The 19,928-nt window shown below is 52.8% G+C and overlaps 3 non-coding genes and 1 pseudogene across 3 annotated transcripts; 1 reads left to right on the top strand and 3 right to left on the bottom strand.

Moving 5' to 3' along the window:
• LOC120375680 overlaps positions 1–19,928 on the bottom strand; it is a 1,085,709-nt pseudogene that overhangs the window by 111,543 nt on the left and 954,238 nt on the right.
• TRNAF-GAA lies at positions 424–496 on the bottom strand. Its single transcript has one exon. It is a non-coding gene; the product is annotated as a tRNA-Phe (tRNA).
• Positions 8,558–8,630, bottom strand: TRNAK-UUU. Its single transcript has one exon. It is a non-coding gene; the product is annotated as a tRNA-Lys (tRNA).
• LOC120376548 lies at positions 19,027–19,243 on the top strand. Its single transcript, XR_005587406.1, has one exon. It is a non-coding gene; the product is annotated as a small nucleolar RNA U3 (small nucleolar RNA).

The following is a 19,928-nucleotide window of genomic DNA, read 5'->3' as shown; positions in this document are numbered from 1 at the left end:
CCCACCATGGCCAAGCCCAGCTGCTCCTAGCCAATGAACATCAAGCATCTCCTCCTGGGCCCCCAAATCCCTTCCACCTGGCCACTTTCACAGATGCCCCTTCCAGGGTACTGCCCTTGCTCAGCTGCACAGAGGAGTTTTCATCCCCTTTTCCTGCCTGTCAATGCCCAGCACCTCCTCTGGCACCATTCCTCAGGGCCACCCTGCCTGACTCTCTTCCTGCCAAAGTGGGTCCACCAATAATTAATGTAGGAGAGACAGCTCCTGTCCCTCATTGTTAAGGGTCAGGCCAGCTAACTAGGGGCAGAAGCCCACAGTTCTTTTTTCCCCCTATTGCAGAGCCCAAGAACTCACCTTGGGTGCAGGCACCCCTGTGCTCCCAGAAGACAAGCCACCACTGTACAAAGAGGGAATGAAAGGGCCTGCTAAAGCCTGGGATTAAACCAGGAACCTTTAGATTTTCAGTCTAACGCTCTCCCAACTGAGCTACTTTAGCAATTGTGTGCTAGTATTTTGGCCTGTTGCTTCACTGGCCGGGAGGTTTTTGCAGCAGTTGCACACAAAAAGGACGTCATTGGGAGCGGCCCATGAAGACAAGACTCGCTTTTGCCTGCCTTGCTCAGCTTGACTTGCTGCCTCACCCCGTTCCTGCCCTAGTGCCCGGGCTGACCTGGTGGTGGACGGGGACTGGGGGGCCAGTGGCGCGGGGAGGAAGTTGAGCTGGACCCTGAGCTAGACTAGACCCTGGCAGTGAGAGTCTGGTCACCACTTGCCGCCCCACCCTGTTGTCCTGGCTTCCCCCACTGGGCGTCGTTTCGGGAGGGACGTGGGGCTTCTGCCTCCCCTCCCCGATTTTCACACCGCAGAGGAGTGCGAACAGGAAAACGAACGGCTGCTCCACACCCCCACCGGAGGAACCCGGCGCCCTTAGCTGTGGGGAGTAAGAAGTGGCTGTTGGCTGACAGGGCCTGTCCCCGAGGAGCTGGAACAGCAGCTGCCGCCTCCCCCTCGGCTCCAGGCTGTGGGAAATGCTCATTGCCTGGCTGCATGGGCGGCTGCTGCTCCGTGCTCTGGAGAGCGTCTCTATTGCTCTGTCAACCCCCCGTCTTCACTGAGCCAGTCTGGTAAGGTCCCAAGTGCCCCCTCTGGCCTGGCAGCTGAGAGTCTGTGCAGACATCAGCCCCCCTGCCAGCCCCACAGGCAGCAGCAGCGCCAGCCCCCCAGGGGCACTCAATGCACTTCCTGTGGGGAAATGGCTCCTTGGCATCCAGCCGCTAGAGTGAGAGCTAGGAGAGAGCAGTGTCTGGCTCACCGTGGGGGAGAGAAGAGACCTGATGAGTGCGGATCTCCCTCAGCCTCCCCCGCAAGGCTGGTCACTTCTATTGTCACTGTGACAGTCAGTGCTTCCTGTCAGGGCTGGCCCTAGACGGGTGCAGGGCCCAGGACAAATCCCCCCTTTCTGCACCAGGCCCTGCCCCCACTCCACCCCTTCCGCCAAGCCCCCACCCCTGTCCCCACTCCACCCCTTCCGCCAAGCCCCCACCCCTGTCCCATCTCTTCCTGGCCTTCAACTTCCTGCCCCATTCCTCTCCCTCCCCCACCTCTTCCCGTCCCTGCTCCTCCCCCTCCCACACCCCACTGAACAGCTGATCACTGGCAGGTGGGAGGGGCTGAAGGGGAAGAGGAGGAGCTTGTCAGCAAGGCCTGTAGTGGTGGGGGTGGAGCTGGCTGCCAGTGGGCGCTGAGCACCTATTTTTTCTCTGTTGGTTCTGCAGCCCCGTAGCTCCCATGGCGTCACTGACTTGGCTCCTTTCACACTCTAGAGAGAGGAGCAGAACCAGGGCTATGGCTGATCTATGGGGCACCAGGTGAGTGGCAGAGGCTTCAGGTGTTGAGAGTTTGCCAGACCCCTCAGGGACCCAGTGATCTCTATGAAAGGAGCAGAACAGGATTTACTTGGGTTGGGGAGAGAATTGAGAGTGTCTCAGGGGGTCATACAGAGGTATTGCCCCGGTGAGAGACTGGCTACAATACAGGCCTCACTGTGAGCAGGATTTGAACCTGCGCAGAAGACCCCTATTGGGCTTTAATTCCAACTCTTTAACCCCTCGGCCATCACAGCTGTGAGCACAAAGCTGCCCCAATGCCAGAGAAACTGGTAAAGAATCACAATGCCCAGGTGTGAAGTCATCTGAACTACAGAATTCCCACCACAAACCTGGCTCCCAAAGCACAGGGGGGGATTTGGGGTTTGTTCTCTTTGCTTAGCCATGTGCAGTAGCTCATGATCCAATACGTCTGTTAGTCTATAAGGTGCCACAGGACTCTTTGCTGCTTTTACAGATCCAGACTAACACGGCTACCCCTCTGATACTCCTAGTGACACTCTCCAATGGATCCCCATCCTCCACCCACCGTGAGCTAGGTAGGAGCGAATCATTATTATCCCTACTTGAAAGAGGGAGAAGCTAAGGCTGAGAAAGGAGAATTAACTTGTCTTAGGTTGCACACCCAGCCAGTGGCAGAGTTGGGAATAGGACCGAAGAGCCCTGATTTTCAAACTAACCATCAGATCTTGAATTTCACACATTGAATGGCCTGAATAAAGTGCTCTCAGATGAGCTCCAGACCAACAACAGTGCACAGTAATTATTCAGCAAGCATTAGAGGAGAACTGCAATGTTAGAGAGAATCATAAACTGCTCAGAGACCATTAATGCAGAGAAGCAGCAAAATTTGTCAAACATATGACTGGTTCTGACTTTTTTCCTTGGTCTTAAAAGAGAACAAGGACCTGAGTCTCCTCCCTGTCAATAACCCCCTGCTCAGCCAATCAGGGTAGAGACAGGACGGGAGGCTGAGGGTTCTCACCAGAGAGCCCAAAGGATGGCCCAGGTCACTGATGGGGATCACTGCCCGAGCACTATTTCAGCCCCACATTTTTGGGTGGACCTCCCACAGTGGGAGCTGCCGAGCACTCCCGTGAAACACACACACACACACACACACACACACACCCACCCACCCACCACTCCTGGTGTTGGGAGGGGAATAGGTGAAAGGACAAAAGAAGCAAGAGACAAAGAGAAAGGAGGAAGGGATGGATGGAGGAAAAGGTGAAAAAAAAGGACAAACCCTAATGACCCCTGTGATTCTAAGGGACAAAATCCCAGGTGCGCAATAAAATTCTGCCTCCTTAAGCTCGTGTTTTCCATGCCTAGAATTCAACTGTCACCAGATGGATCAAACTGAACAGGTTTCAAACCTCGAGGAGGGTCTTACCTTCTAAACAGGGACGGCTGTTTTCTAGTAAAATCAGGAAAAGGGAAGGAGAAAACTCGAAAGAGCTTCCTCCTGGTGCTCACGTCCGTGAACCCGAATACTCTCTCAGTCCTCAAAGAGAGACCTGGAGAAGGAGACTTGCTGAAGCAAAGCCACAGGGGTCTCTCAGGTTTCCCTGGCCCCTCACCCCGTCCTGCCTGGCTGATGTCAGCATCTCTCTGTGAGGTCACCCCCACCACCACCTTTGACCAATAGTCTGAGGTCCTGCAAAAGGCCTTTGTGATGTCACTGCCACACCCCTCCCTTGCTGTGCTAATGTCCTGCCCCTGCCCAGGCACTTTGGAGGTTTGAGCTACTCCCTGTGGATCACCCCACTCAAGGAGCGTTCGTTCTAGGCAGCAAGCCGCAGGGCCGGCTCCAGACCCCAGCGCGCCAAGCAGGCGTGTGGGGCGGCATTGTCCTGGCAGGGCGGCATTTGGCTCCGGCGGACCTTCCGCAGTCATGCCTGCCGATGCTCCACTGGAGCTGCGGGACCATGAGACCGTCCGCAGGCACTTCTGCCCCGGCCGCGGGACCGGGGAAGGGCGGCGCGAGCGGTGCAGCGCGCCGCCCTGCTTGGGGCAGCGGAATTTCTAGAGCCGCCCCTGGCAAGCTGGCTAGACAGGAAAACATCAGACGCTGCTCCCAATGCTACACTCATTTTTTTCAGAAATTAGTCGACTTTATGGCCAGAAGAGACCATTAGAGCATCTAGTCTGACCCCCTACATATCAAATGCCTCCTGTATGACACAAGAGCTACTTTTGGGGCAAACACATTCCAGAAAGGCAGCTAGTCTTCATTAAATGACATTCCTTGGTAGCTTGTCCCTGTGGTGAATCATCCTCGCTGTTGAATATTTGCATCTTATTTGTGTAACCCCTTTGGGGTATAGAGAGCATGGCCCCTATAAATCTTTTTCCCAGAAGGAGGGAGGAGAAAGGCAGTCTTCAGGCCCTGGAAAAGGAAGGGGAAAAACCTGCATAAAGCCTGAGAAGGACAGGCCCAGTCGGGGACAGCCCAGGACAGGAGCCAGGAGGCGCACTGTGCCAGGGGGGAATCGCCGAAGAAGGACAGGCCGGAGCCGGACCCTGTATCACGGCTGCCCAGAGCTGCATGGGGCTGTGAGTACTGGGGATGGTGACTCTGCATTGGGAACAAGGAGGGAGGCTGTAGCTAGTTAAGTGGGGAGGGGGGTCGCTCTTTGGGGCTTTGCAGAGAGCGTCAGAAGAGGGCACCGGAGGGGTTTGCTGGGGAGAGTTCACTGGCACCGAAGATGACCAGGAGCACCCAAGACTCACCACTGGACTGGAACTTTGCTCAGGACTCGTGAACTCTGTGCGCAGACACATTGCTCAGTGTCTGCCCTGTCAGACTGTGCTCCCACTGGGCCCGTGGGACCTGGGTTTAAATGCAACCCTGTTCTACTGCTCCCTCTATATTTCACCTTGTTGTTTTTCTCCTCTCATCCCTCTGTAAATAAATATCTTCCTTTGTTATATCCATTGTACTTTTCCTGTGGGTGGGTGTGTTCACTCTGGGGGGTTTGGAACAGGTGGTCCCTGGGGTGGAAGGGATTTCTCCTGCTGCATTCCTGCGCGCGCTGTCTCTTGGCCAGAGCTGCCTGCAGAGCAGACTCCATTTTGGCCACGAGGGCGCTAAAGTTACATTTGTAATATGAATTTGTCTTTTTTCACCTTCCAGCCACTGGGTCTTGTTATGCCTTTCTCTGCTAGATTAAAGAGCCCTTTCATACACAGTCTTTTCTCTCCATTAAGGCCCTTCAACACTTCAATGAAGTCACCTTTCAATCTTCATTTGATAAGCAAAACAGGTTGAGCTCATTCAATAGCTCTCTAGAAGGCATTTTTCTCCAGCCCTCAGAACATTTATTGGCTCTTTGGTCATCAGACTCCTGAACTGCAGCTGGATGTGGCTCTTGTTCTTCTGCACAGCATAGCTCCTGGAGAAGAGGGATCTGCAAATGTACATTTGTATGATACCTTTGTTTAATTGATGAAAACATAAACTAGACACTTAGAGGATTGGAACTGATTTCAGCTGATGGACAGCTTTGCTAGGTTTTTATGCATTTGGACAGCGAAATCTTGAGTGTTTACATTGATATCAAGCACCCCTGTATAGTGGAGCTCCTGAACATGATGGAGAATGGAAATGAAAATGTTTTCCTTTTTTAAAAAAAAATAGAAGGTTATAAGAGAACACTGGGGTTTGAACTGAGGACCATTTAAGCAGCAGTTAAGCACTATACTACTGAACTATACCCCCATACTGATAGGAGTATAGAATCGTGATCTCCATGACTTTGAAGGACAGACCCTGCTTCATCGAGCTCCTTTGCCATTCCCAGACAACAGGTGGTTTTAAAAATGGGATTTGATTAAACTTCTTAAATGTGGCAAACACCACAGCTTGCACACCCACCGATATAGCTTCTACCACTGACATAGCTGCCACCTCTTGGGAAGTGGATTAACTACACCCACAGGAAAACTCTCTCCCATCAGCATAGAGCAGTGGTTCTCAAACTATGAGTCAGGACCCCAAAGTGGGTCATAACCCTGTTTAATGGGGTTGCCAGGGCTGGCATTAGACTTGTTGGTGCCTGGGGCTGAAGCCAAAATTCTGAGCCCCACCACCCAGGGCTGAATCCCCCAAGCTTTGGTTTTGCTGTCCCCTAACTGGGGCAGGGCTCAGGCTTTGTCTCCCCTGTCTCTGCGCAGTGGGAAGGGGCTTGGTCTCTCTTTCCAGGGCCATATAGTAGGGTTTTTTGGGCAGAAGGAGGTTGCAGTGAAAAGAAGTTTGAGAAACCCTAGGATAGATCATCTGAATATTTCTAGACTTGGCTCTCTGTGGTAGTGTGGGTGATCGGACACTGAACGTACAGCCATGGAGACACCACACACCAGCCTTGCCTAGCAGGCAAGAATCAAACCTCCACAGAAAGATGCCTATTGCTTTCTAACCCATCTCCCTAAGCCCTCAGCCACCACCACTTAACAAAGGGGCTTTTCTACACTATGGTTCTGGTCTCACTGAAAGGTCATTTCCAATTGTTTGCTCAGACCAGCATTAGGGAAAATGGTGCCCTGGGCAAAGCTTGTACTTTGGCATTTCCCCATTGCCCCTGGACGATCCCCACTCCCCCTTTACTGCTAGCTCCTGCACTCCCAACCCTTGCGCCTCCTTCACCCCTAACTCCTGCCCCCTCCTGTGCCCCCTTTGCCCTTAACTTCCTGTGCCACCAGCCATTGCCCCTCTCCTGCAGCCCCTTCACATGGTTCCAGTGCTGGGGCCCCCACACTTGTTCTCCCTTTCCCTGGGCTTTGGCATCACTAGCCCCTGCTTAGTGAGTAGGGGGTCAGTGGTCCCCAAAATGTGGGGTGTGACTCCTAGGGGGACACAGAGGAACATTCATGGGGGCACCTCAGGGCCTGAGTCAGCCCCCATGGAGGGAGCAGCACTCAGCCCCACTCTGCCCCAGCTCTTCCCCAACCCCACCCTCAGCCTGGGACTCTGGCCTCGACCCCCTTACTCCTGTCTGCACCCCTCTCCCCAGCAAGCAACAGACCCACTCCCAGCCTTGGTTCTTGACTGCGGCTTCCAAGGGGCCACAGCAATGGGTAAGAGGGCACAGTGTGAAATGTTTGGGGACCACTGGTTTAGGGTGATGTTCTCAATCACTTCTACAAAGTCCAATAAACACTATTCCCCACCCACCCACCCACCCAGCCTTCCATCAGGACCAACTAGGTATGTTCTGCTGCCCTTCACTCATGCAGGAGTCTGAGCCCCAGGAGCCCAACTCAGATCATCCAGGCCAGCCAGGCCAGCGGGATTTTGTCACAGTCTAGATGCCCTCTCAGGGTATGTCTACACTGCAATGTAAGCCCAGGTTTAGCAGAAGTCATGTCAGCAGCCCCAACACATAAACATAAACTATGAGGGAAAGACCCATCCCCCAGATAAGCTGGGCAGTGTCCTTCTCCCTACGGTTCATAAGTCCAGAAACAAAAAGTCCTTTAACATGATCCATCCCCGCTCTGCACCCCACCCACAGCTGTTGTCCTTAGTCAGTGTAAGCCCAGAGGTGCCTCTGTAGAGTTCACCTGCCATCCTGGGTGGAAAAGGGGGGAAAATAAGAAGGCCCCGTACTCACTATGTTGTCTAGGGACTCACTCATCCCTCCACAGCCACCCTGTCCTAAAGTTGGTCTAACGCCTAAATTTTAGTATTGGGACCCAGGCCCCGGCCCACTTGGCTTTGGAACCCCTGTCCCCTGTCTAGCAAGTGCTATTGAATTGAGGGTGAGTCCCTCAATCGGGGTCTGCCAAGCACAGTTGTGCTGCCCTCGATTCACACAACAAGGATAACAACCCTTTATTTCTCCTGCCCCTATAACATGGAGACTGGGAATCTAACACCAGCCACAAGTGATCATTTCAGCAAGCAACCCAACCTATTTCCAACATACTGCAAAATCCACATGCAGACTCGTACACGAAACCTTGCAAGAAAATCTTCCTGAGGGGGTGTGAAGCACCTGCTGCTGGAGGGAAGGAGGGAGCTGTGGGTTGGGATTGAGGAGCAGCTTGAGGAGGGGGGGTCTGTGGGTTGGGATTGAGGGGCACTGGGAATAGGAGGGGGCTGTGGGTTGGGATTGAGGGGCACTGGGAATAGGAGGGGGCTGTGGGTTGGGACAGAGGAGAAGGGTGAAGAGGAGCAGGCTCTGGTTGGGAGTGAGGAGCAGTGAGCATAGGAGGGACTGAGGGTTGGGATTTAGGGGCACTGGGAAAAGAGGGGACATGGGTTTAGGCTGAAGAGCATCTTCATTTGGGGATCCAGCAGGACAGGGGAAGGCACCAGGTGATTCTAATTCCTTAGGGATATTCTGTGTGTGTGTGTGTGTGTGTGTGTGTGTGTGTGTGTGTGTGTGTGTGTGTGTGTGTGTGTGTGTGTGTGTGTGTGTGTGTGTGTGTGTGTGTGTGTGTGTGTGTGTGTGTGTGTGTGTGTGTGCGCGTGCAGGGAAGGAACATGCTCTATGCCCAGAGGCCTTTATTCCTCCAGGCTGCAAGGACAGAGGGGCTGTCAGGAAGTTGCCCCTTCAAACCCAACACAAAAAGGCCCTTCTGAGGAAAGGGAAAATCCTACAGAGAAAAAGTAACATCAAAGAGGACTCCAGCAAGACAGTTGAAGATCTTGGTGAGTAGTTTATCACCTGACCAGGGACTTGAACCCTGGACCCTCAGATTAAAAGTCTGATGCTCTGCCAACTGAGCTAGCCAGGCTCACATAGGAAAAGAGCAAGTTGGTGCAGAGGAGAATCTAGTCAAGAAAACAAGAGTGGGAAACAATAGGGGAAACCTGCTGCTCTCTCTGGCCTGGTGAGGGGGCTGTGCCGATCGGGTGTCCGCACTAAGTTCAGCATCAATATGGTGATCCCGGGGAAGCTTGGGTTCCCCAGGTTGCCTAAGGAGGGGCGAACCGGCCCAGGCCGGAAACGGAGCAGGTCAAAACTCCCGTGTGGATCAGTAGTGGGATTGCGCCTGTGAATAGCCCCTGCAGCGTAGCCTGGGCAAGACAGTGAGACACGGTCTCTTTTTATACACCCCCCCATAGTGCCTGGAGGGAGGGATGGGAGCAACCACACGCTGGGGAATCTGACTTGGGGGGAGGGACGCACCCAAGCAACACGGATCTTGAAAAGAGGAACAGCGACACCCACACACCACAGAGCCTGGATGGGGGCAGGGGAACCACACACAGGAGCTAGTTCATGGGGTGGGGGACACACCCTTATGCTCCATTGCACCATTCTTAATGAGAAGAACAGGGGCATCCGCACAACACGGATCCTTAACGAGCTGGGGGACACCCACACACTCCACTATTAACCAGGAGGGACAGGGGCACCAGACACCCCCCCTCCCCCGCAGAGACTGTATGGGGGAATGGGAGCACCCATTGTGGGGATCCTGAACTGGTGGGAGGGAGGCACCATGTACCAGGGATCCCAAAACGCAGAACAGGGACACCCACACACCAGGTGTCTTGCAGCAAGAGCTGCAGTCTTGATTTACAAACTGCAAGTGATGGGGAATTTATCCACAGTTAAAAAATGGTCATTTCCAGGTGGGATTTTCTGACATCGACTGCAAGCCAATGGGGTCTTGTTCAACCTTTGTCTGGTGAATTAAAGAACCCTTCAAATCACATATTCCCACCTCTGCGAAGTTGTAAAACGTATTTAAACCAGTGATTAAATCGCCTCTTAACCGCCAGTCAATGAAATCAATTGAGTTTCTTCAGTCTCTCGCTGCAGACATTTCCCTTGTTTTTAAAGGCAAAAATCCTGATATTTCCAATGGGAGCTGCTGCTTCAATGTTCAGTTTGGGGGAGGGATCTGGCTGCACTCAGAGATCTGCCCGCGGGTTACAATCTGCGAGCTGAAGGGTCGAACGCAAACAGCGTTTAGATGGGACCGTTAGTGCCGCCCCCGTGTGGCCAAAGATCAGAACTGACCAGCAGAGTTTACAGCTGGAGCCTGGGACACTCCTGAACAAACTGGGCACAAAGCCTCTCGCGTGGGATCCTCGCTGTGCAGCAGGAGGCGGAGGGAAGCTGATTGTCAGGGCTCAGAGCAGCTCCCTGCCAGGCTGAGCCGGTGTCTGTGCTAAGCTCGGCATCAATCAGGTGATTCTGGGAAGTTCGGGGTCCCCGGGCTCCCACAGGATGGTGAAGCAGGTCACCCCTGGAGCAGGGTAAAGCTGCAGGTTGACAGTGGGGTTGCTGCCCCTGTGAACAGCTGCTGTAGCACCGCCTGGGCAGGACAGGGAGAGCCAGTTATACCCCCCCCAGCCTGTATCAGGGGATGGGAGCACTCACACCCTGGGGACCCACCCACCCAGGATGTTGTAGGGGGGGGGGAGAGTGGCACCCACACACCCAGGATGTTGTAGGGGGGGACAAGGGCATCCACACTCCGGGATCCTCTGCAGAGGGACGGACACCCACACATCCAGGATTCTGTATGGGGGGCAGAGGTACCCGGACACCTGGGAGGGGGAAGGGGGGCACCGAAACATCCGGGATCTTACCTGGCAGGACAGCGGCGCCTGCAGCTCGACATGAGACAGGGGCGAGGGGAGCAGGAGCATTTCCCAGTTCCAGGCTGTCCCTGTCTGGCCAAGGCACAGAGCTCACAAGCAGAGTTTAAAGCTGCAGCTGCCAGGCTGTGAAACAAGCTGGGCTCTGTGGCTGGTGCCTGTGATCCCAGCTCCTGGGGAGGCTGAGGCCAGTGGATTGCTTGAGCTCAGGAGTTCTGGGCTGCAGGGGGCTGTGCCAATCAGGTTTCCTCACTAAGTTCAGCATCAATATGGTGATCCCAGGGAAGCTTGGGGTCCCCCGGTTGCCTAAAGAGGGGTGAACTGGCCGAGGTTGGAAATGGAGCAGGTCAAAACTTCTGTGCTGATCAGTAGTGGGATTGCACCTGTGAATAGACCCTGCAGCATAGCCTGGACAAGACAGTGAGACACGGTCTCTTTTTATACAGACACCCCCCGCAGAGCCTGGCTGGGGGGATGGGAGCACCCACATGCTGGGGATTCTGACTTGTGGGGGAGGGACGCCCCCCTGCAACACGGATCTTAAAAAGAGGAACAGCAACACCCACACACCACAGAGCCTGGATGGGGGCAGGGGAACCACACACAGGAGCTAGTTCATGGGGTGGGGGACACACCCATATGCTCCGTTGCACCATTCTTAATGAGAAGAACAGGGGCATCCGCACAACACGGATCCTTAACGGGCGGGGGGACACCCACACACTCCATTAACCAGGAGGGACAGGGGCACCAGACACCCCCAGTAGCGTGGAGAACACCCACAGCCACTGGATCCCTCATGGGGGGTAAGACAGAGGCTTCTAACTTATGAGAAATATGCATTTAGGAGGTAGCATTTCCATTCTTTCACAGAGCCCCAGTGGCCTAATGGACAAGGCAGTGGCTTTCTAAGTCAGAGATTGTGGGTTCAAGTCCCATCTGGGGTGAAAAACTGCCTTTTCCTGTATATAGCAAGGAAATCTTGGCCTTATTTTCACCAAGGAAGCTGGGAGATGTCTGAATACAAAATACTGGATCTTGGGAAAAATCCCACAGAAATGACATTTTGACAAATGCTTTCTAAACCCCTCAGTAGCAAACAGTTAATACTAGTGTTTGTCTGAGACTAGAGGGAAGGGGAGTGTTTACTTCCACACCTCAGTGAGTGAAACAGAGGGAAAGAGCAAGGCTGTTCTGAAAGAGAATGGATCTGTCTGGAGACAAAGCAGCCCCTGAGAATGAGTAACGGTGTGAAAAGAAGAGGTTCAAATGTGTGTTAGATGTTAGTTAGTGTTAGAGGGTTTATCCCTTCACCCTCCCATTACCGGGTCCTTCTTGCGTACACACAGAGCAGCAATACCCAAAGTCCCAAGGTGCAAACAATGAGATGTTTATTGGATTAAACTTGTAGCAAGCAACGATTCCAGTTTCCTTCCTCGGTGTCCCCATCCCAGCCCTGACGCCACAGACCCTTGCCTGTGTCCCTGTTCCCATTCTCCCCCTTAGCAAAACATAGGACACGTGGTGACACATTTCCTGATAGGGCCAGGCATCAAGGTGGAAGGTGTTGATATTCCATTTGTCCCACTGCCCCTTGCGTAGTACAGTGCCCTGCACCTTCTCTCATACAGGCGTGCCACACCTGTTCCAATTAGTGTTCCAGACTTCCCACTATAGTGGGCCTGGGAAGGTTGGGTCCAGGTTGTCTAGTACAGGGGGGAGGGGCTTACTCCATTACTTCTAGGTTATTTCCATAGGCAACGTAACACAAGTATACTTAGCAATACACCAGCCGCTGTAATAATCCACGGCAACACCGAGAGACCTGAGCACTGCAGCATGGTCCAACATCCCGGCCACCACCGAAACACCTCCTCTCCTCCTTCGACGGGGTCAAGCTCTTAACATGCCCAGTTGCTGGCAGTTGCAATACGCTGCTACTGCAGGTTTTCGTGCTTTTGTCCATAGCATAAGTCCATTGAATGTCCTCAGAGAAATGGGTTATTGTCCAAACCAACTTAACCACATGGTGTGGAATCAGGCTGTATGCGCTGCTTCGATTATTCACAGCAGTAAGATTCACAGATCTATCTGTGCGCCAAAGCCCAGAGAGCAGTGTGTAGTGTGGAATTTGGTTAGGGGCTGGTGTAATTGTGCCCCCAGTAATATGTACATTTCCAGCAAAACACCTCATACACAGTACACCCAATTGTCCACCCCTTGCCATGGGGCATTGGGTGTGCTCCTCCACGGCCATCAGGGAGGGGCACATTCAAACATCTTCTCTGGATTTACACCATTTTACACACCCCTCCATTGATTCCCAGTGAGCAAATCCCCTTCTCATTATTCCCATAGGGCTTGTGGGGCCCACCTCAGCTGTCGATTCACTTCCAGATACCACGGTAGCTATTACACAGGTGCTGGCCTCCTAGTCGAGCATTTTGAATGTCCACACACATCTTCCCCCAGGTCAGCCTTTTGAAGCCATCCCCATCCATGTCATGAGGTTTTCTGTTCATTGAAACACAACAATGCTAACAACAAGACAAACACCACAGACAAACAACACAAAACATAGATTCATGGTATTCTGGGTTAGTCTTTTGCTGGCACCAGCTTGCTTGTAGAGTGTCTGAAAAACAAAAGAAACAATTTCCACACACACCCCCAGTGGGGACAGATTAGTGCTTAATAATAATAATAATACCACTTCCTTTTACAAATTTCCTTGCTAATTGCAGGAAAAACAGAAGAATTACCTCCAGGCTCTCCTTATTTTGTTCTATAGTTAGATAGTGAATTACCCCACTCACTGGTCATTTATGAAATTCATGAGGTGGTGTGCCTCAGTTTCCCCTCTTGTACAACAGACCCAGTTTGCAATAGTTTCTCTGCTGCACCAAGCTTTAAGTTTATCCTCAGGTAATAGCTGAGAGACAGCTTTAGATTTAGCTTTAGCACTGTACATACACACACACACTCCTTAGGGTTAACCTGTCCCCCTTATTTTCAGGCTTGACTTGTTTTTTCACCTCCCTTTCCTGGAGGGCCACAATCTGAGTCTTCCAGTAGCTTGTTTGCTGACCAGATGTATTTATTATTTGCAGCTCCTTTGTGCTGCCACTGATGGGCAGTTCTCTCCTTCCCCCATCAGCTAGGTTATTTGCATTCACCGCGGCTTTCAGGCTTGGCTTTTGGATCCAAAGCCATCAGCAGCTCAGAGACTGTCTTAAAAGGGACACTAACAACTTCCACCGGAGTTCTGATTACTTTCCACTTTCATCTTCTGCTTCAAAACACACAGATCTGAAAAAGAAACCACGACCTATTGTGGCTCCCTTTGGAGCCCTAATAGGGTTTGAATTAAGTACCATGTTTTGTTTGCATTTCTTTTACCCCTTCTCCAATATACACTGCACACGTCCTGGGAAAATGCACATTCCTTCCATAGTTTAACCTTCATAACATTATGTTACAAAACATAAGTCTCACTTTAGGTTTTTAAAACCTGACACAATTACACACAACATTTTGTTTTGTCTAACATCCCTTGCACTGCAATAATTTTTTTTTACACAACTGTACCCCGATTACACGTCCATCTTGTACAACCAGAGACAGCCAGGGGCAGGCAAGTTAAGTGCCAATAGAAACCCCGGACATTCCTTTAGTGATTTTGCTTACATTACCCAGGAGTCAAATCATTTTGATGAGATTATCTCTCCGCCTGCTGCCTGCAGCCGTCCCCTATAGACCATTTCTGTGGACAAAGGGCCCATTTCCCCTCAGAATGGCTGTGAAGGCTTCTCAGGACAAAACTTTACCTGACCCTCTTGTATAATTTAATTACTAAGCTTCCATCCAACAGGAGTGCACGGAGCTGCACATACAGTTACATTTATATAACTGGGTTTTATTATTAAACCAAAAACTGCCTTCTTGTAACACCACAACTGTTGGCTTTTGCTATTTCCACAACTCCCAAATGTTTACTTTCCTCCAAACTCTGTATTATTAATTTTTGCAAAGCCCTGGGCGGCTGCACTGCAGTGCTGGGGTGACTCTGCAGGGGGAGAAGCTGCTGTGGAGCAATGTAGAGCAGGTGCAGGAAGGAGCCGGGGTCACTATTCACATTGTGAACTGCATAATTTTCCAAATTTGGGAATGTCCGAGAACAATTCTAAGGGGAAGGTGAATGCAGAGCAGTGACACTGGAGATGTCCAGACCTCCAACAGGGGCGGTGTGGAAATTAATAATGGGAAGGTCATTTGTGAAATTAGTCGTCACTGACAAGATTTGTCTCTTCTTATTTCATGTTATGGTGTTATTTAGCGGAATGAGGACATATTTTTACTATGTTAATTAAACACTTAATTTTATTTAACTGAGCCAAAAACTTAGTGTCACTTATTTTTTCTCTGTCCTAGCAAGAACTAAATGAATGTTGTGACTTTCTGGAAAGTGCAGCGAGATTAAATGTGGGGAATTCAGTCTCTGTGTTTGTGAGCTGATGTTTTCCTCTCACAGGTCAGTGCCTGCATTGAAATACCAAGAGGGATCTAAGGGCTGGTGTACGCTGGGCACAGGGGTGTTTGCAGAAGGGGCGGGGCCTCAGGTGGAAGGGGCGGGGCAGGGCGTTAGGCTCCCCCAGCTGGCGGTTCACGCCCTGCCCATGGTGTTGCAATGACAGAGGCTGCCCAGGCTGCACTTGTAGCGAGGTTCCCCCACTAGGTGGCGGCGCAGAGGCTGCAGGAGACAGGCAGGTGACAGCAGAGGAAGTGGCGACCAGGGGCGGCTCTAGTAATCCGGCCGCCCCAAGCAGGGCGGCATGCCGCAGGGGGTGCGCTGCCGGGTGCCGGTCCCGCGGCTCCGGGGGGACGTGCCTGCACAGGGTGCGCTGGTCCCGCGGCTCCAGTGGAGCTTCCACAGGCATGCCTGCCGGAGGTCCGCCGGACCCTCCTGCCACCCTCCTCGGAAAATGCCGCCCCACGCACGCGCTTGGCACGCTGGGGTCTAGAGCCGGCCCTGGTGGCGACACAGGAGCTCTCAGCAGCAGGGTGAAGGACAATGCCGTGGAGTGGCAGCGACGCAGAGTGAACAGGGGAAACCGAGAGCCACTTGAAGGAGTGGCAGCAGCAGAAGCTGAGGTTTTGCTTGATGCCTTCACCCGCTGCTGTTTTCTGCCGGTCGCTGGGTGACGGTTCCTGCCTGTGGCAGCCGGGGGCTGTGGGGTCCCCTTGCTGCCCGTGGCAGCCGGGAGCCGGGGGGTCCCCTCGGTGCCTGTGGCACCCAGGGTCCATGGGATCCCCTCGCTGCCCGTGGCAGCTGGGGGCCATGGGGTCCCCTCACTGCCTGTGGCGGCTGGGAGCCGTGGGGTCCCCTCGCTGCCCGTGGCGGCTGGGAGCCGTGGGGTCCCCTCGCTGCCCATTGCGGCCAGGGGTCGTGGGGTCCCGATGGCAGCTGGAGGCTCTAGCATCCACCTGCAGTGGCTGGGAGCTACGGCGCCACCTGCAATGGCATTTGGCTGCTGCTTCTCCTCACCCCCCATGGTGACTGGGAACGCCAGGCTCTGCCTGCGGTGTCTGAGCGCTGGGGGCTCCCTCTCCTGCCTGTGGCAGCTGGGAGCTCCAGGGGCTTCGGAGCTGCAGGGTCTATTAGCAATGACGTGGGGCTGCAAGTTCCTCATGCCATCAATGCCTGTTGGGAAATCCTGGGTCCATCCGCAGCACCTGGGAGCTCTGGGGTCCACTCGTAGGAGCTGGGAGCTGCAGGGTCCATACGCAGTGGGGTGGGGCTGTGGGGGCTCCCCCGCCACCCATGGCTGCTGGCAGGGCCGGCTTTAGGAAGTGCGGGGCCCAATTCAAACATTTTCGGCGGGGCCCCGGCAGGGATGACTTAAAAATAAAAGTAAAAAAAAGCCTTTCATTTCTTAGCAACCGGTTCCCTATAAAAAGTTCTGATTTAAGGGATGTGCCACAGTATGTATTTTTTGTACCAATAGGGTTACCATACATCCAGATGGCAATTTAAGAACCAAAAAGCCTGACATGTCAGGGAAAATACGGCTGTATGTTAACCCTACCTACAGTTATTTTTTAAAAAGATGGGCCTGAACTAGAAACGAGCTCCGTTTTACATGTGTGGGTCCCCGCCACTCCCTGGGGGTGTGCTAGAGTGACCAGATGTCCTGATTTTATAGGGACAGTCTCAGTGTTTGGGTCTTTTTCTTATATAGGATCCTAATAACCCCCACCCTGTCCCAATTTGTCACACTCACTGTCTGGTCACCCTAGGGTGTGCACATGTGTGGGTCCCAGCTGCTCCCTGCCTGCCTCATTGAAACAGGTGTGCAGGGTTACTGCCCTGGGAACTGCAGGCACCAGTGGACATGGGGCTGGCTGGAGGCAGGGCAGGGCTGACTGGAGGTAGGGTCTGGCTGCAAGCAGGGCAAGGGGTGCAGGGCTGGCTGGAGACAGGGGTGTGTGGGGTGGGCTGGCTAGCTTCAGGCAGGGTCTGGCAGGGCTGGAGACAGAGGAGTGCAGGACTGGCTGGCTTCAGGCAGGGGGGTGCGGCAGGGGCTGGCTGGAGACAGGGTAAGGGGTGCAGGGCTGGTGCGGGCAGGGCAGGGGTGCAGGGCTGCCTGGAGGCAGGGGCTGGTGCGGGCAGGGCAGGGGTGCAGGGCATCCTGGACGCAGGGGCTGTTGCGGGCAGGGCCGGGGGGCAGGGCTGCCTGGAGGCAGGGGCTGGTGCGGGCAGGGCAGGGGGTGCGGGGCTGGAGGCAGGGCAGGGGGTGCAGGGCTGGCTGGAGACGGGCTGGCTGGAGACAGGGTAGGGGGTGCGGGGCTGGAGGAAGGGCAGGGGGTGCAGGGCTGGTTGGAGACGGGCTGGCTGGAGACAGGGCAGGGGTGCAGGGCTGGTGCGGGCAGGGCAAGGGTGCAGGGCTGGCTGGAGACAGGGCAGTGGGTGCGGGGCTGGAGGCAGGGCCAGGGGTGCAGGGCTGGGGGGGGCCGGGCAGGAGGCAGGGCCGGGGGGGCCGGCCTGGCTGGAGAGGGGCGGGCTGGAGGCGGGACAGGGGGAGCAGGGCGGGTGTGGGCAGGGGGTGTGGGTACAGCCCACCCTGTACAGTGAGTGCCCCCTCTTTCTTCCTCCCCCACTGGGGTAGCAGCATCAGCCCAGGGCTCAGGGGCTATTGACAGGGCCCGGGGCTCCCCTGCGTCCCCTGCCCAGGCTCTGTAAATAGCCGAGGGAGCCCTGGGGAAGTGGTGGGGCTCCGGGAGTTATTTAAAGGGCCGGGGCGGTAGAAGCAATGCAAGCCCTGGACTTTTTAAATAGCCCCCAGCGCCCTGCAGCCCTACCCAGGGCTCCAGCAGTGGGGCTCTGGTAGCAAGTTAAAAGACCTGGGGCTCCAACCCCTTCTGGGAGCCCCAGGCCCTATAAATTGCCCCCTGGGGAAGCCGGGCCACCCGGTACAGCGCACCAGCTCTTGCCAGTACGAAGTACCAGGGCTTGGGCACGGGGCCCTCTTAGGGGTGGGGCCCGATTCAGGGGAATTGGTTGAATTGGCCTAAAGCCGGGCCTGCATGCAGGTAGTATATATTGTGTGGATTCTGCTCACATAACACAGAGAAAGTTGCCTATGCAGCTCACAATAGTAAATAGGTCAGACCAGAAGAGATCTTCTTTCCAAGTGGGAATTGTGCAGGGATGAACAACAGACCTAGTGCAGCTGTGTTGCCACTGTCTGCTAGCCCTGAAATGGTTCTGAATGCCTTGGTTCAAGTGGCACCAGTTCTAAAAGCAAGGGTGATTTAGTGCTGTGGTTCTCAAACAGGTGCAATGGTCTTCTGGGGGGTACATCAACTCATCTAGATATTTGCCTAGTTTTACAACAAGCTACATAGAAAGCACTAGCAAATTTGTAACAAATTAAAATTCATACATTGATTTGTTTATACTGTTCTCTATACTATACACTGAAATATAAGTACAATACTTATATTGAAGGGATTTATTTTTTTATAAATATTGCATCTGATTTTGTAAGCAAGTAGTTTTTATGTGAGGTTAAACTTGGGGGTATGCAAGAGAAATCAGACTCCTGAAAGGGGTACAGGTGTCTCTAAAGGTTGAGAGCTACTGATTTGGTGCAGGTACCACCGGTAACATAGATCCCTCCAAAAACTTCTAGTGCAGATTAATTTGAGAGCAAGCCGGAGAGAAACAGCTGCGGAGCATGCTAGAAAGGGCTGACCTGTCCGCATTGTCTGTGCCTCACAAGCTGTCATGTGGCACAGAGGAGCCTGTGAGAGGTATGGCACAGCAAGAGGGTTTGATTGGTCGGTAGGAGCTCTACATGCTAATCAGGAGGTGTGTGTCTGTAAATAGCGACATAAACATCTTCTAATGGCCAGTGTGCTAAAGCTGCCTCGATTGTGCTTTAATGAAATGGGAACTTGGTTTTAGATTTTTGTTCTTTAATTCGCTGGGGGTGAAACCCCTTGTATGAAAACATTCACCATGGGAAGAAAGCTTGTGCACATTAGCCTGGGTGTGTAGCCAAGCACAGCTTTATTAAGACTATACTTTGAGGGATCATTTCTATAGTTTGTAACTAGAGAAGTGTGGTTGAAAGGGTCTGACCTTGCTAACCACGATGAGGAGTTAAAGTGTTCTCTTCTGAGCATGAAGTGAGTAGACAGTGTTGCTTTAATGCAGCTGCTGTCTGCTGTTGATGAGTGTTCTTGCTTTTCTTTTAGAAAGCTGAGAGGAAGAGAGCACAGACTGAGTGGTTAGTCCTTATAAAACAAGTTTAAAAATAAATGTTTTGGTTTTTTTTTCTGTTATCTGAGTTTGTTTAAAGCAAAGCTTTTGTGTAGTTCTGTTTAGTAGCAAGTCTTAATTTGATTTGATAGAATTTAGAAAAAAAGTAAAGGTAGTGTGAGAATGGTGTTTTAAAGGTTTCTAATTCAGTACTTACTGAAAGATTTTTTTAAAATTTCTTTATGCTGCTCTCTCTCTTTTTTTCTTGTAATCTATTTCAGAATTTAGGTAGAGTCCTGTGTCTGCATGTTCTCTTCCTTTTCCACTTGCCTCTCTGCTTCTCTCTTTTTCCCTTCCCATTTTTCAGGAAGCCCCTATTTTTACTTCTCCTGCTCTGGCAGGGGGTACGCAGTTTGCTCTTGGCCCCAAGCCCATCAGACAATCCACACAGGCTCTGAGAGTTGCTGTCTCTTGGCCGTATAGTGCATAGAGGGTTCTAAAGCTGTCTCAGGGTATGTCTACACTACAGGATTATTCCGATTTTACAGAAACCATTTTTTTTAAACAGATTATATAAAGTCAAGTGAACGTGGCCACACTAAACACATTAATTCGGCGGTGTGCATCCATGTACCGAGGGTAGCATCAATTTCTGGAGCATTGCACTGTGGGTAGCTATCCCATAATTCCTGCAGTCTCACCCGCCCATTGGAAT

The sequence above is a fragment of the Mauremys reevesii genome, linkage group 12 (genome assembly GCF_016161935.1).
Source record: "Mauremys reevesii isolate NIE-2019 linkage group 12, ASM1616193v1, whole genome shotgun sequence".
Taxonomy (NCBI): Eukaryota; Metazoa; Chordata; order Testudines; family Geoemydidae; genus Mauremys; species Mauremys reevesii.
The sequence above is the reverse complement of the archived record's forward strand: the minus strand, read 5'-3'. Positions and strand labels throughout refer to the sequence as shown.